The sequence below is a fragment of the Podarcis raffonei genome, chromosome 7 (genome assembly GCF_027172205.1).
Source record: "Podarcis raffonei isolate rPodRaf1 chromosome 7, rPodRaf1.pri, whole genome shotgun sequence".
Lineage (NCBI taxonomy): Eukaryota > Metazoa > Chordata > Lepidosauria > Squamata > Lacertidae > Podarcis > Podarcis raffonei.
The window spans coordinates 48,389,358-48,401,202 of NC_070608.1; the positions used below are offsets into that span (position 1 = coordinate 48,389,358).

The 11,845-nt window shown below is 41.6% G+C and overlaps 1 long non-coding RNA gene across 1 annotated transcript; it reads left to right on the forward strand.

The window, feature by feature from the left end:
* Nucleotides 1-8,396: 8,396 nt before the first annotated feature.
* On the forward strand, nt 8,397-10,412 carry LOC128417603 (uncharacterized). The gene is made up of 2 exons (XR_008331501.1): nt 8,397-8,469; nt 9,367-10,412. It is a non-coding gene; the product is annotated as an uncharacterized LOC128417603 (long non-coding RNA).
* Nucleotides 10,413-11,845: the final 1,433 nt, after the last annotated feature.

The following is an 11,845-nucleotide window of genomic DNA, read 5'->3' on the forward strand; positions in this document are numbered from 1 at the left end:
AGATCTCTACAGCTGCACAGAGAAGCCATGCATGAGCTAAAGATAATGGTAGGGTTTGGTGCAAAGCAAGGAGACTTCAGTGCTCTTCTCATTCTAACCTATTTGTCTATCATCTAATGCAGATGAACAACAGATAACATTTAACTGTTTCTTCACTGCCTGAAATCTAAGCACTTTCTGCTTTTAAAAAAACATACTTCTCTTTAAAACTAGTTTTTCTGGTTTAAAAAGCAACAAATCTATAGCAAAAAAACCCAAAACCCCACCCCTATATTGTTCATTCCACATACATACTTCACTTTCACCTGTTTGAGATATTATTATGCACTGACTTTGTGTCCCATACTCTAAAGCCACCATGTGTGGATCTATCACATAATTATATTGGGATTTTAAAGATAGGAAAGAAAAATATTATTTTAGAAGTGGGGGGGTCACATAGTTCAGGTTACACAAAGATGTAAACATTCAATTAATCAGGCTTCAAACTGAAAATGACTTCTAAAAAGAAAAGATGCCAACAGAGTCTGAATACCTGCCATGCTTTAATAGCCTCTCTTACCACCACCCCAAAAAAACTTTGGAGACTGTAGTTTGTTGAGGGTGCAGGGAATTGTAGTTCCATGAGGGTAAACTACAGTTTCCAAGATTCTTTGGCAGAAGCCGTGCAGTTCGAATGTATGGTGTGTATGCAAGCCAGAGTCACTGTAATCTCTAATGACCAGGATCCTAACCAATTATTTAACTGAAAGGACCTTCAAAATATCTGCACTTAAAAGGGTGTGAAGGCTTAAAAGGTTTAGCTATAAATAAGCAAAAAAGAAAAGGCCTTTTATTTGGTTAATGTTCTCAGCTAGCCTCTTTTTTTCAAACAGAACCTGAAGGGGCTGAGTTTCCTTTTGTTCCTCTTTGCCATTCAGGAATTGTAGTCCAGGGGTCAGCAACCTTTTTCAGCCATGGGCTGGTCCACTGTCCCTCAAACCCAGGGCCGGATTTAGATGAAGAGAAGCCCTAGGCTACTCCACTTGTGAGGCCCCTCCCCACCCCCCACCCTCACAACTAGAAGAAAATGAAAGAGTGTTATAAATGAAATTGAGTGAAGCCAAGGATGATGACGGGTATTTAAAAGTCTGCAATTCACAAATTCTCCTCTATTATTATTGTTAAATACTGTTGTGATTTTTAAAAATGCAAAAAATTAACACTGAAAAACTTTTGCAATAACTGAACTTTGTAAACCTTTGCAGGCCTGGGCTGCATTGACAAGGCATCTGACCCTCACCTGAATCTCATAGCTGTCCTGATGAGTGCTTTGGTCTGCCCACCAGATACCAGACACTCTACTATTCAAATTAGACCCCAGTGTTTTTGTTACAATCCCCTTCTCAATTAAGTAATGAATTTTAATCTAGAATTTAAATTCTCAAAACTTTCTTATTTGTTAATTTGAGCAAGTAAACTATTGCTCTCTCTTCATTACAAACAGTATTTCTCCCTACAACACACTTGAGCAAACGTGCCCCTCTTCCTTTCACAGATATTTTGTTGGCATTTATAACTGTAGCTGCCTCTGATTAGTTATCATTGAACTCTTGGAGAAAATAATTAGCATCACACGTCATGTGCATGGAAGTTGCCGAACCAATTAACCAACCAGAAGGATTACTGTTAATAGTACCAGTTCTACTATAACTTGATATTGCTGGATAGTTCTGATGAACTGCAAAAGCATTTTCAGTTTGCTTTCTGTTGCCACCCTGGAACTTTTCTTTATTAGTGCCACTTTGTTTTGTACGATTCCTTGCAAATGAAGGCAAACAACTTTTCTGCTTGTATATGTTGATAATATAATTTTGGTTACTGAGGAAAAACAAGATTGTACAAAACAAGATTGGGTGCAGGCCTGGCCAGGACATAGGCATCCTGACTGTGACAAAAGTGACCTATGTGCTTGCTTGCTTGCTTGCTTGCTTGCTTGCTTGATTTACAGCTGTTGGGAACTTCAAGGGCCCTGCTCTCCCTTCTTATGGTCTTTGTACTGGACCTGGAGACTCCAATAGAGAGCATTCCATGTCAGGAAGGAGGGCAAGTGGGCACCATATCAAATGACAGGGCAGGAGCTGCAAGGAGCAAGGCCTTTTCACTGGTGGTGCCCATTGTATGCCTCACTCTTCCCAGACCTGCTCTCTTTTGGCCTGTATTTTGGAGTTTTATAATTTAGGAAGACTTTGGAAGAACTGGTTGACAAGTCTTATCAGTCGCTGACGTATGAGCAGATTTTATTTGCTGCTGTTCTGGGCTTCTGGTGCACCAGGTTTACACCAGTGTAATAGAGTTGGCCAGGATGCCAGAAGGATACAATTTATGAGCTTTCTCCATTATCTGCACAGCAGGGGGTGTTCAGTTAACAGTGCAAAGGCTGAGCTGAAGCATTCCCTGCTGGTTACCTGCTTTCAGCGATAGGGGTTGCTGTTTGCTAGTACCCAATTGGTTAGCTGTCAGATTCTAGAGGTCCCTATTGGTGGCTCTTAGGTAATTCACAAAACACAGAATCCATTCATAAAACACAGTGTTCATTCATAAAGCAGTAACATAAATCTCCATTGCTACATATTGGGTGTATATTTCAGCGGTTGAACGTACAGGTTTATGGCTATGCTGTAGTGTAGTGCTTATGCGACTGTGAATAAAAGGTGGCTGGACTCATTGTCTCGGGGTTTGTGGGGGGGGGAAGAGGTGATAAAACTGATTTCCAATAAGTGCCCCCCTTTATTTCCATAACAAGTCTTTGAGTCTGTACTCTGAATAGGGACACCAGGGACCTAGAAGGTGCAGGGCCTGTCAGTCCAACCCCTGCACAGTCTCATCAGGGCTGACCTGAGGGCAATTGGAGCAATTGGGCCAAATTGGGTCCCGCGGGCTGCTCCTAAGGGTCTCCCTGCACAAGGGCAATCTAGATGGATTTTATTTATATCTATAATATTTTGCAGACTTTGGCTGTGAACTGGAGCCAGTAAAAAAAAAAATCCAAGTTGCGCCCCACTGCTTCAAACTGGGCCCCACTGGCTAGCCCTGAGTCTCATAGTTGCTGGGCCTGAGAAGCCCCACCCTTGCATGAAGTCTTGGGTTTACAATTTTTGGGAGAGGGGAGACTGCGGCACTGGGGAGCGGGCAGGATGGCAAGGCCCCCTAGATTTAGAGGCCTGAGTTGCCCTGCCCTTGCATGAAGTCTTGGGTTTGCAATTTTGGGAGAGCGGGTGGGCTGGCGAGGCCCCCTAAATTTAGAGACTCTAGGCTTCAGCCTACTTAGCCTATATATAAATCCGGCACTGCTCAGACCATGTGGTGGGCCGGACTATATTTTTTTTGGGGGGGGGGATGAACGAATTCCTATGTCCCACAAATAACCCAGAGATGCATTTTAAATAAAAGCACACATTCTACTCGTGTAAAAATGTGCAAATTCCCGGACCATCCACGAGCCATATTTAGAAGGCGATTGGGCTGCATCCAGCCCCGAGGCTTTAGGTTGCCTGCTGTAGTCTGTCTATAGCATTACAGACAGATTTACTGTCATCAAAGGAGACATTAGGGTATATAGGGCACAAGAGTCCTCAGGCTCCAAGAGCCCCACCAAACCCATCAATCTTTTTTAAATTATCACATGCAAGAATCTTGTTGTGCACAACAGTTATACAGTAATTTCATTTTGTTTTTATTCATTTTTCTCTGGCAGAAACATGCCTAGTTTGAGGGTTAATTCACCCTTCTATCTAATAGGATTATTTGATAACTATTCCAATAGACCGTGTGTGTGTGTGTGTGTGTGTGTGTGTGTGTAAGGACAAAGGAAAAAGGGGGGGAAATACAAGAGGTGTTCTCAATTGAAATGCTTCACAAATATATTAGCATACCTGAGACCTATAAACACCTCCAGAGATCCCTTAGCACTACAGTACAGGTTATCTTCCACTAGAAAGGCTTAATAGCAAGATCACTGCCAATATTTACTTACTATTGTTCCCCAAAAAGATTGTTCCCCTAGGAGCATCTGCAAGTGTGCATTCAACAGAAGTGCCTAGTGGTTTATTTCACCAGGGGATTGTTTCTGCAAATAAATATTTGCTTAGTTTAGGCAGACACCCCAAATATAAGCAGCCATGCAAAAAGGTGTTATTTTCTTGGTGTAACTACCACTTAAAGATAAAATGCCTCTGGAGAGGCCTCAATTATGTTTTCTCCTTGTAAAGGTAACCTTCTAATTAACTAGATGTCCTATAAAGGATGATGCAGGGTGCTATCAGGCTGTGTTGCGCATCAATAACATGCCCATTTCAATTGAAAACATCTGTTATTCTAAAAAAGCAAAGGGGGGGAAACACCACTACTATGGTTGCCAGAATGATAAGTGCTTGCCTTTAGCCAATATCCCTAAAAATAACAAAAGTGTAACAATCACATAGTGGTGGAAACAAAAAGAAACAAAGCAACAGGGGCTGGCTTACTTCATTTCCTTTCCAGATGCCCAGTGAATAAAGCTATACAAAAAGACTTCCTATGTGTGATGTTCTAATCTAACAATGGCAGATACCGGCGAGAAAATGTTAAGCCATTCTATGAAAGGTTGGAATATATATTCAGCTGTAAACAACTGTTCCATTTGTAGCTCGATGTGCTTGGCATAACAGCCTAAGCAAAACTCCACGAAAGCCTGTTATGAATCGTCCTTCAGACTCGGGAGAAGAATTGTGTTGTTACCACTGAGAAAAGAATGAAAATCAAACCACGATCAGCAAATTTCACCATTTTACATTTCTTCTCAAAGGCCCTATAAATGTTACCTTAGTCATGTGTGAGCTGCTTTTCTATGAGTGCTTCCTAGATGGCTGGGATAGTGTTTAAAAAAAGCTATTGAATTAGGCTGATCAGGTAGATCCAGACCATGAACTGAGCCCTCCACCAGAGGGGTTTCCAACTCCATGGGAGCAGCCAAAATGAAGTAGCTCAATCATGGCTGGATACTCTCAGTGTCAGGGTAATGGAAAGCAGATGAATTATCCAACGGAACAAGTTGGAAGGAAGCTGACGTTATTAGAGGGGCATTAGAAAAAGCAGATGCATTCTAACAATGACAAATCTGCACAATGCAGCACATTTGACAATTTTAGGATCTTTGGAGCTTACACAGTAGCTTTCTGGTTTCACAAGGGAATCATACAATTGCAACCATTCTGATACCATCACAAGATGACAGGCATGTTACACACTCTTCATAATATTATTAACCTGCTGCATTTCCCAGTGCTTTTGAGCAGGGAACATTTTAAGATGCATTTAAACCACATCAAAACCTATGGAGGTATCTCAACAGAAGACAAATCTGTTGGCTACTCTAGGTTTTGCTCTTCATTAGGATGTTTCTTCTCATTATGTGATGTCAAAACTATCTAGGGCTTTAGGCAGGTGCTTGTTAGAATGAGCCAAAATAAAACAGGCATTCATGACAGCACAACCCACCAGGAAATTCTCTTGTTCAGCCCCCTCTGAGTTGAACAGTTGCTCTACAATAGGATCATAGTTTCTGTTTGTGAGCCAGCAAAGAGGCTTTATTAGTCCATGGCATACAAGGAAAATAGTTTTTAAAACTATGGCAATAACTGTAGCACTCTTGGTAAGTTTTTTTTTAAGTGGAGAGGAATTATATGGATGTGTGAAGAAATTATGTACCAATTACATTGTGATGTGCAATTACATTTGACAAAGCAGCACCCATTTCAGTATACAGCCTTCTTACTAGTTGGTTTGTCGTGTGGCCTAGAACAGCCTTTGCCAACCTGGTGCCTTCCAGATGTTACGGAGCGCAACTCACATCAGTCTCAGCCAGAACAACTGCAGCTACCTCCATGTCACCACTACAGGGCTGTTTTTAAGTGAACATTCAACATGGTGGTACAAGTCTACACTGGGTTAACCAGGACAGCAAAAAGGTGACTATGTAGGAAGATCAAATGCTGTGAATCTTTGCTTGTGGATATTTTTTAATGAAGACTGGCTTTGGTATAAGTAAGACATAGAAGAATGTAGATTTTTACTTACATGTTTTTGCAGTGTTTTTGTACCACGGTTAGCAATATGTTGTGTTGGTGGACATAAAACTGAAACTATTAAATTGCTATCAGAATAAAATCAGGATTAAACATTGATGCCAAGTATTCCTTTGGGTTTATGAGATTAGATTTAGGTATCAATTCACCTGCCTAAGAACTTCTCAGGTAATGAAAGTCACCAGAATTTTATGTTCATAATTTCTTCCTGATTGTGTTGCTATATTAGCTGACAGTGATTTGATTGGCCTTCTGGTGCCTTTTCCACTGTCTCCTTTGAAGGGGATTTGTCTAGAACAACTTAATGCCATAGGAGTATTTCATTTGTACCTCTCTCCCAGTGTCTGTGGAAGCAATTCAATGTAGCTCTGTGGTAGTTGTTCCACCTGTACAGTTGTACCTTGGTGGACGGATGCCTTAGCAATAAAACATTTTGGCTCCCAAACACCACAAACCTGAAAGTGAGTGTTCCAGTTTTGCAAACGTTCTTTTGGAAGCCAAACAGTCTGTGGGACTTCTGCAGCTTCCAGTTGGCTGCAGGAAGTTCCTGCACCTTGGAAGTCGAACGTTTTGGAAGTCGAACGGACTTCCGGAATGGATTCTTTTTGGCTTCCAAGGTACAACTGTACAAGTATTTCAGCTTGCCAAGCAGAGCAACCCCCTTTCTCCTCTCTGGGGGAAGAAGGGGGAAAGCCCCATTGCAGTAGTAGAAGTCCATTTAAGGGCTTCTGCTAGTGGGATACGGTAGTTGAACCCAGACCTACAGTATGACCAGATAATTTTAAAGTGCAGCTTTAGAGAAGGACCAAGGCCCAGTGATGGACCACATCCTTTGTGGGCAGAAGGCCCTGGGTACAATACCTAGCATCTCCAAATAGGGCTAGGAAAAGTCTGAAAGTCTGAAAAGACTAGTAAAAGTTCCTGCCAGTTACTGTAGTCAAATCTGAGCTTGATGTACCAATGGTCTGACTCCGTATAAAATAGTCTTCTATTTTCTTAGAATAATAAATATAGCTTATTGCACTCCCAGTGCAGCACTAAAATGCACAGCTGAGAATGTTTTTTATCAGTGTGGGAAGCAAGTCATGCACACTGGAGAGCCAACATTGATCTCTCCCACTGATGTGGACTGGTAAGAGACTAGCACAGGCAGTAGAACTTCCTGCTGTATTCTGTGGGTGTTTTAATCACTAAATAATTGCATGCAAATATCCAAATAAGAGCCATCAGGACATTGCTGGAGGACTCCTGTCATCGAAATGCTTATCCGATACCCCAATCAACTTAATTCAAGTAGCCTCAGAGGAATTCAACCACATGAAGATGATAGCAATCTCACTTATACAACCTCCAATTATGATTTTCTATATTTCATCAGACTGAATATATGGGGCCACTCAACCTGTTGAAATCTATTTTATTATATTTTCCCAGATGATACTTCTAACCATTTTTCAAGGCATTCATGCATTTTCAGAATAAAACATTTTAGTTATGAAAAAAACAATTATAATAAGGCTCTTTAGAGGTACTCCTCATTCAGCTAACACTAGACAATATATTCAAGGCCATTCTCTTTTACAGAGTGAGAAAAGGCTGTTAACGGTGTACTCAGTTTTGTGTCCGTATACAACTTTGGTGTCTTGTTCTTGTTCAGATATGATGGTTTTTTCCTGATCCTCTTAAAGATGTGTACAGCAAAGGTGAAACTTTCCCCATTCAATTTCTGACCTCAAGGCTTTTCCCACAATGAGAGCTACAAACCTCTGAGACTTTGATGATCCAACTAGCAGGTTTTAATCCATGTTCAACTTGTAAAAAGAGATCTTCCGAATCCAGACAGCTGTGGTTATGGAAGCATTCTGAACTTGGTCATTATCCTTTTCGGTTTCAGAGAAAAATAGTTCCAATTGCTACAGCTATGGGGCACCATATTTCAATGAGTTGGATAAAACATGGTTAGCCTTTTCCTTCAGAAACCTGGGTTTGGATAAATAGTGAGTTGGGGTAGGGGGTAGTTGGGAATCTGGAAACATAAAACTGTAAAGCAAAACCATAGCCAGTTGTCCTTACTGTGTGGGGTTACCATATTTCCAGGCGTGGCTTCAAACATATGAATGGATTTGTTCAAAACCAAGATACATTTCTATACTCTCTCTCTGACCAACCTCAAAACGACTATGTGTATGTCATTGTCTGTTAGTTGTTATAGATAGATAACTAGAATAAGAATTGCTTTGCCCTGAAGTGTTCACAGTCGTGGGAACTAAAGGGTTATTTTGCTTTATTTTTCAGCCATATCACTCAGTCATAAAGCTGAAAGCAACCTTGAAAAATCCACCTGAGTGAATCTTGTGATGTCAGGGTGAGTCAGATGGGTCAAGCACTACTACTTTGGGGAAAAACAGCTGCCATTGAACGGGAATTGCCTTATTCTAAAAAGCAGCTCTTCAAAGGGAAATTTCCACATATTCAAAAGCCTGCATCCTGAAAAACTATTAGGTGGGCCAGAGCATTGGTTCTACATAGGGTGCTGCACCCACTGGCCTGACCTTGCCTACAGGTCTGCTATACCCAACAGGTTCATGGCATTACAATTTGTAATACAGCAACTATGGCTGCCATCCTAACTCCTGACCAGGATCAGGAAGGCTGTATGGATCAGTAGAACTGCTGCTGCTCCAAAGCTCTGCCATTGGGTCTTCCAGAACAGAAGGGGAGGAATAAAGCTATTGATTGATCAGAGAGGCTCAGATATCACTCTTTGCTGGGAGCTTAGGTTCCAGTGGCCTGGGTCCACCCCAAAACACCTCCTTTCTCGGATGTTCTGCAGGCTACAGCCCATGCTTTTCATGGTCAAGCCTATGCAATGGCAGCTCCCAGTGGCACAGCCTAGGAGAGCAGAGTGGACTTAAACTTCTGCTGTATCCTACCTATCACCAGCACGGCAAATTGGGAATTAGGCCTGCTCTGCTTCTTGTTCCACACTTACACAGCTTAAGACGTTCACATGAGCCCTAAAGACAACATCAACATGCACTTCGTCACCCCTCATGTGTTGGGGACTGAACATCTGCAGCAGTGAGCCTCTTCAGCTTGGCTGGCTTCCCATTTCACTTACAACTCTGAACCTCCATGGTTCTAAATCACAAGGGGATCCTAGACAAGCTGTACAAGCCACAATCATCACTAGGGGCGAGGGGAAAAATGCCTGCACTTTGCCATTAATGCAATGTTTTGGTATTCTTCTGCATTTTCACAGGGCTGACCTCTGACACTGGAAACAGATCTTTGGCAACTGCACTAATTCAATATGTTGATCTGGTGGTCATCCTTCTCTTTGTGGTACAAGCTCTCACCTCTTCTGAAAATGTTTCAGGCAATTCCTCAAGAACATCCTGAGAGCTGGGGGGGGGGTGCCACTTCTTTTAAAATACAGCATTGTCCTGGGTGGCAAGATTGCCAGGGCCACCAATTGTAGTCTGGGTAGAGGTATAAAAGAGCAATTTATTGTATCGAAATTATGCAGTTCCATTCCAGGAATTTCACTCCCCCTCCAACATTTGTCTGTGGTCCAAACAAAAAACAAAAAAACCACCAACCCCAAGACTGAAATGAACAAACCCCAGGACTGAAACTGTATCTTCAAGGCAGCTTTTTTTATTCTTCTTTCCCACCTTTCAACCAGCATTGCTGTCTGTGTCACCGTGATGCCTCCTAAGCCGCTCTTCCTCCTTTTGGCTCCAGCCGTTCTTTTGTCCACCATCTGAAAATGGCTCCCTTTAGTTTCCAGCTGTACTCATTCCAAATGCTTTTTGTAAAATGTACCAATCTGGCCTTTAGCCAGCGGGATAGCATTTACCTCTGTCCCTAACCTAAGCTAGGAAAGTTTTTAACAATGGGAAAAGAGCTGTTTCTTCTCAAGCAAGCTGACAGAACATCATCTTACAACATATTTTTATTATTTTTATTTTTAGAGAAAGGAAGTATTTCCTTTCAAGGCTACCTGTCCAATTACAAGACTCGCTGAAAACTGAACGAACTGGGAGAACAGGAAAGACATAAGGGTATCCTCAGCTTCTGTGGGGGGTGTTTTTGCAAAATGCACAATTCTTGAATTTTCCAGCCTTTTATTACCTGCTTGATTTCCTTTCATTAAATATACATATAATCTGCTGAAAGATAAAAGGCAGCTTTATTTTGCATCTTCTGCAGCAGCCTCTTTCAGCCCTTTTATGTTTTGGTTTTGTTCTGGGAACAGAGCATAATGGCAGCTGCTCATACTTCAATAAAAGACACTCCATGCAGCATTCACTTGTAAACATGTTAGCGCTCCCTACGTGGGCATAAGGGGCTGTTCAGAGTTCTCACACACCTGCAGAAGGCTGCTGCATCCGACTACAAAGATCTGCAGGCCCAGAAGAGGACTGCCTCTTGCAAATGGCACAGATACAGTACTTGCTTCTGAACATCAAAAGCTCAAAGTCCCACTCGAACAAAACACTATGGATTGGAAAACTGTATTCCACCCAGGGGTGATCTACATCATAAAAATCAGATGAAAACAGATGCGGCAGGGACTGGGAAATCAAAATATGTGTGGCTGTTTTATTCTATTCTATTTATTTTATTGACATATTTAAGCTCTACTCAATAACAATGGTCTCTGGGCAACTTACAGTATTAATCAAATGCTAAAAGTTTCACCCATTGCTAGTTCCACTGGGAAGAGACCCATTGGAATTAATGAATATGACTAACTTAGGTCCATTAATTTCTATGTGTCTACTCTGAGTAGATCTCTGAGCAACCAACCAATAAAACAGGAGATTTAAACAGTAAATACCCAGCTAGATGGGTGGGATATAAATAATAAATTATTATTATTATTATTATTATTATTATTATTATTATTATTATTAATTAAAAGTTTTAAGGTGTTTTTAAAAGACCTAAGAAAATAAAAGCACCTTTCGCTGGCATTCCACAACCAGGGTGTCACCACTGAAAAGGCCCAGCCACCTGCCCCACCTCATTTGATGGGGGGGACCCAGTGAGGGGCCTCAGAAGTTAATATTGTCAAAGTCTAAATAGGCACATAGAGGAGAAGGCTATCTTTCAGGTACTATGGTCCTGGGCTGTTAAAGGCTGAAACCAGCATTTTGAATTGGGCACAGAAATGGAGTGGAAGCTAGTACAGAGAACGAAGCAGTGGCATAATATTTTCAAATTGTTCAGTACTGGGACTCAGCTACTTCATTTAATTAATGACCACATGTTGTGTTTTTAAAAAGTAAATGCCAATGGCAGCCTTTTTGCTAATGCTAATTACTCTGTAAGGCGGGTGGGGAGTTAGCACTGGAGATTGCAGCTGGGGAAAGAAGGTTCAAACCTACTCGCCCTGGGTACTGTCACACACCAGGTATTTTATTTAAAAAACATACAATGTGGCTGCTAATCACCTGTAGTCAGCCCCCAGTGAACAATTTAACAACCCTTCCTGAATCAACAGACGTTTCCTGACCATTTTCAAAGGCAGTTTCATGCACAACGTATTATTCCCAGAGCATGGCTAGCTGCTGCCTGGGTGTCTCTGACCAGGTAGGGTTGCAATTGGTGTGTCAGACTAAGCTGATAAAAGGCACTCAAAGCCACAAAGGCCACCTGAGCTTCTGTTGCCTTCACAGGAAAATATCTATGCTTTTAAACGTATTGTGTAGATATATACAATAAACGTATTG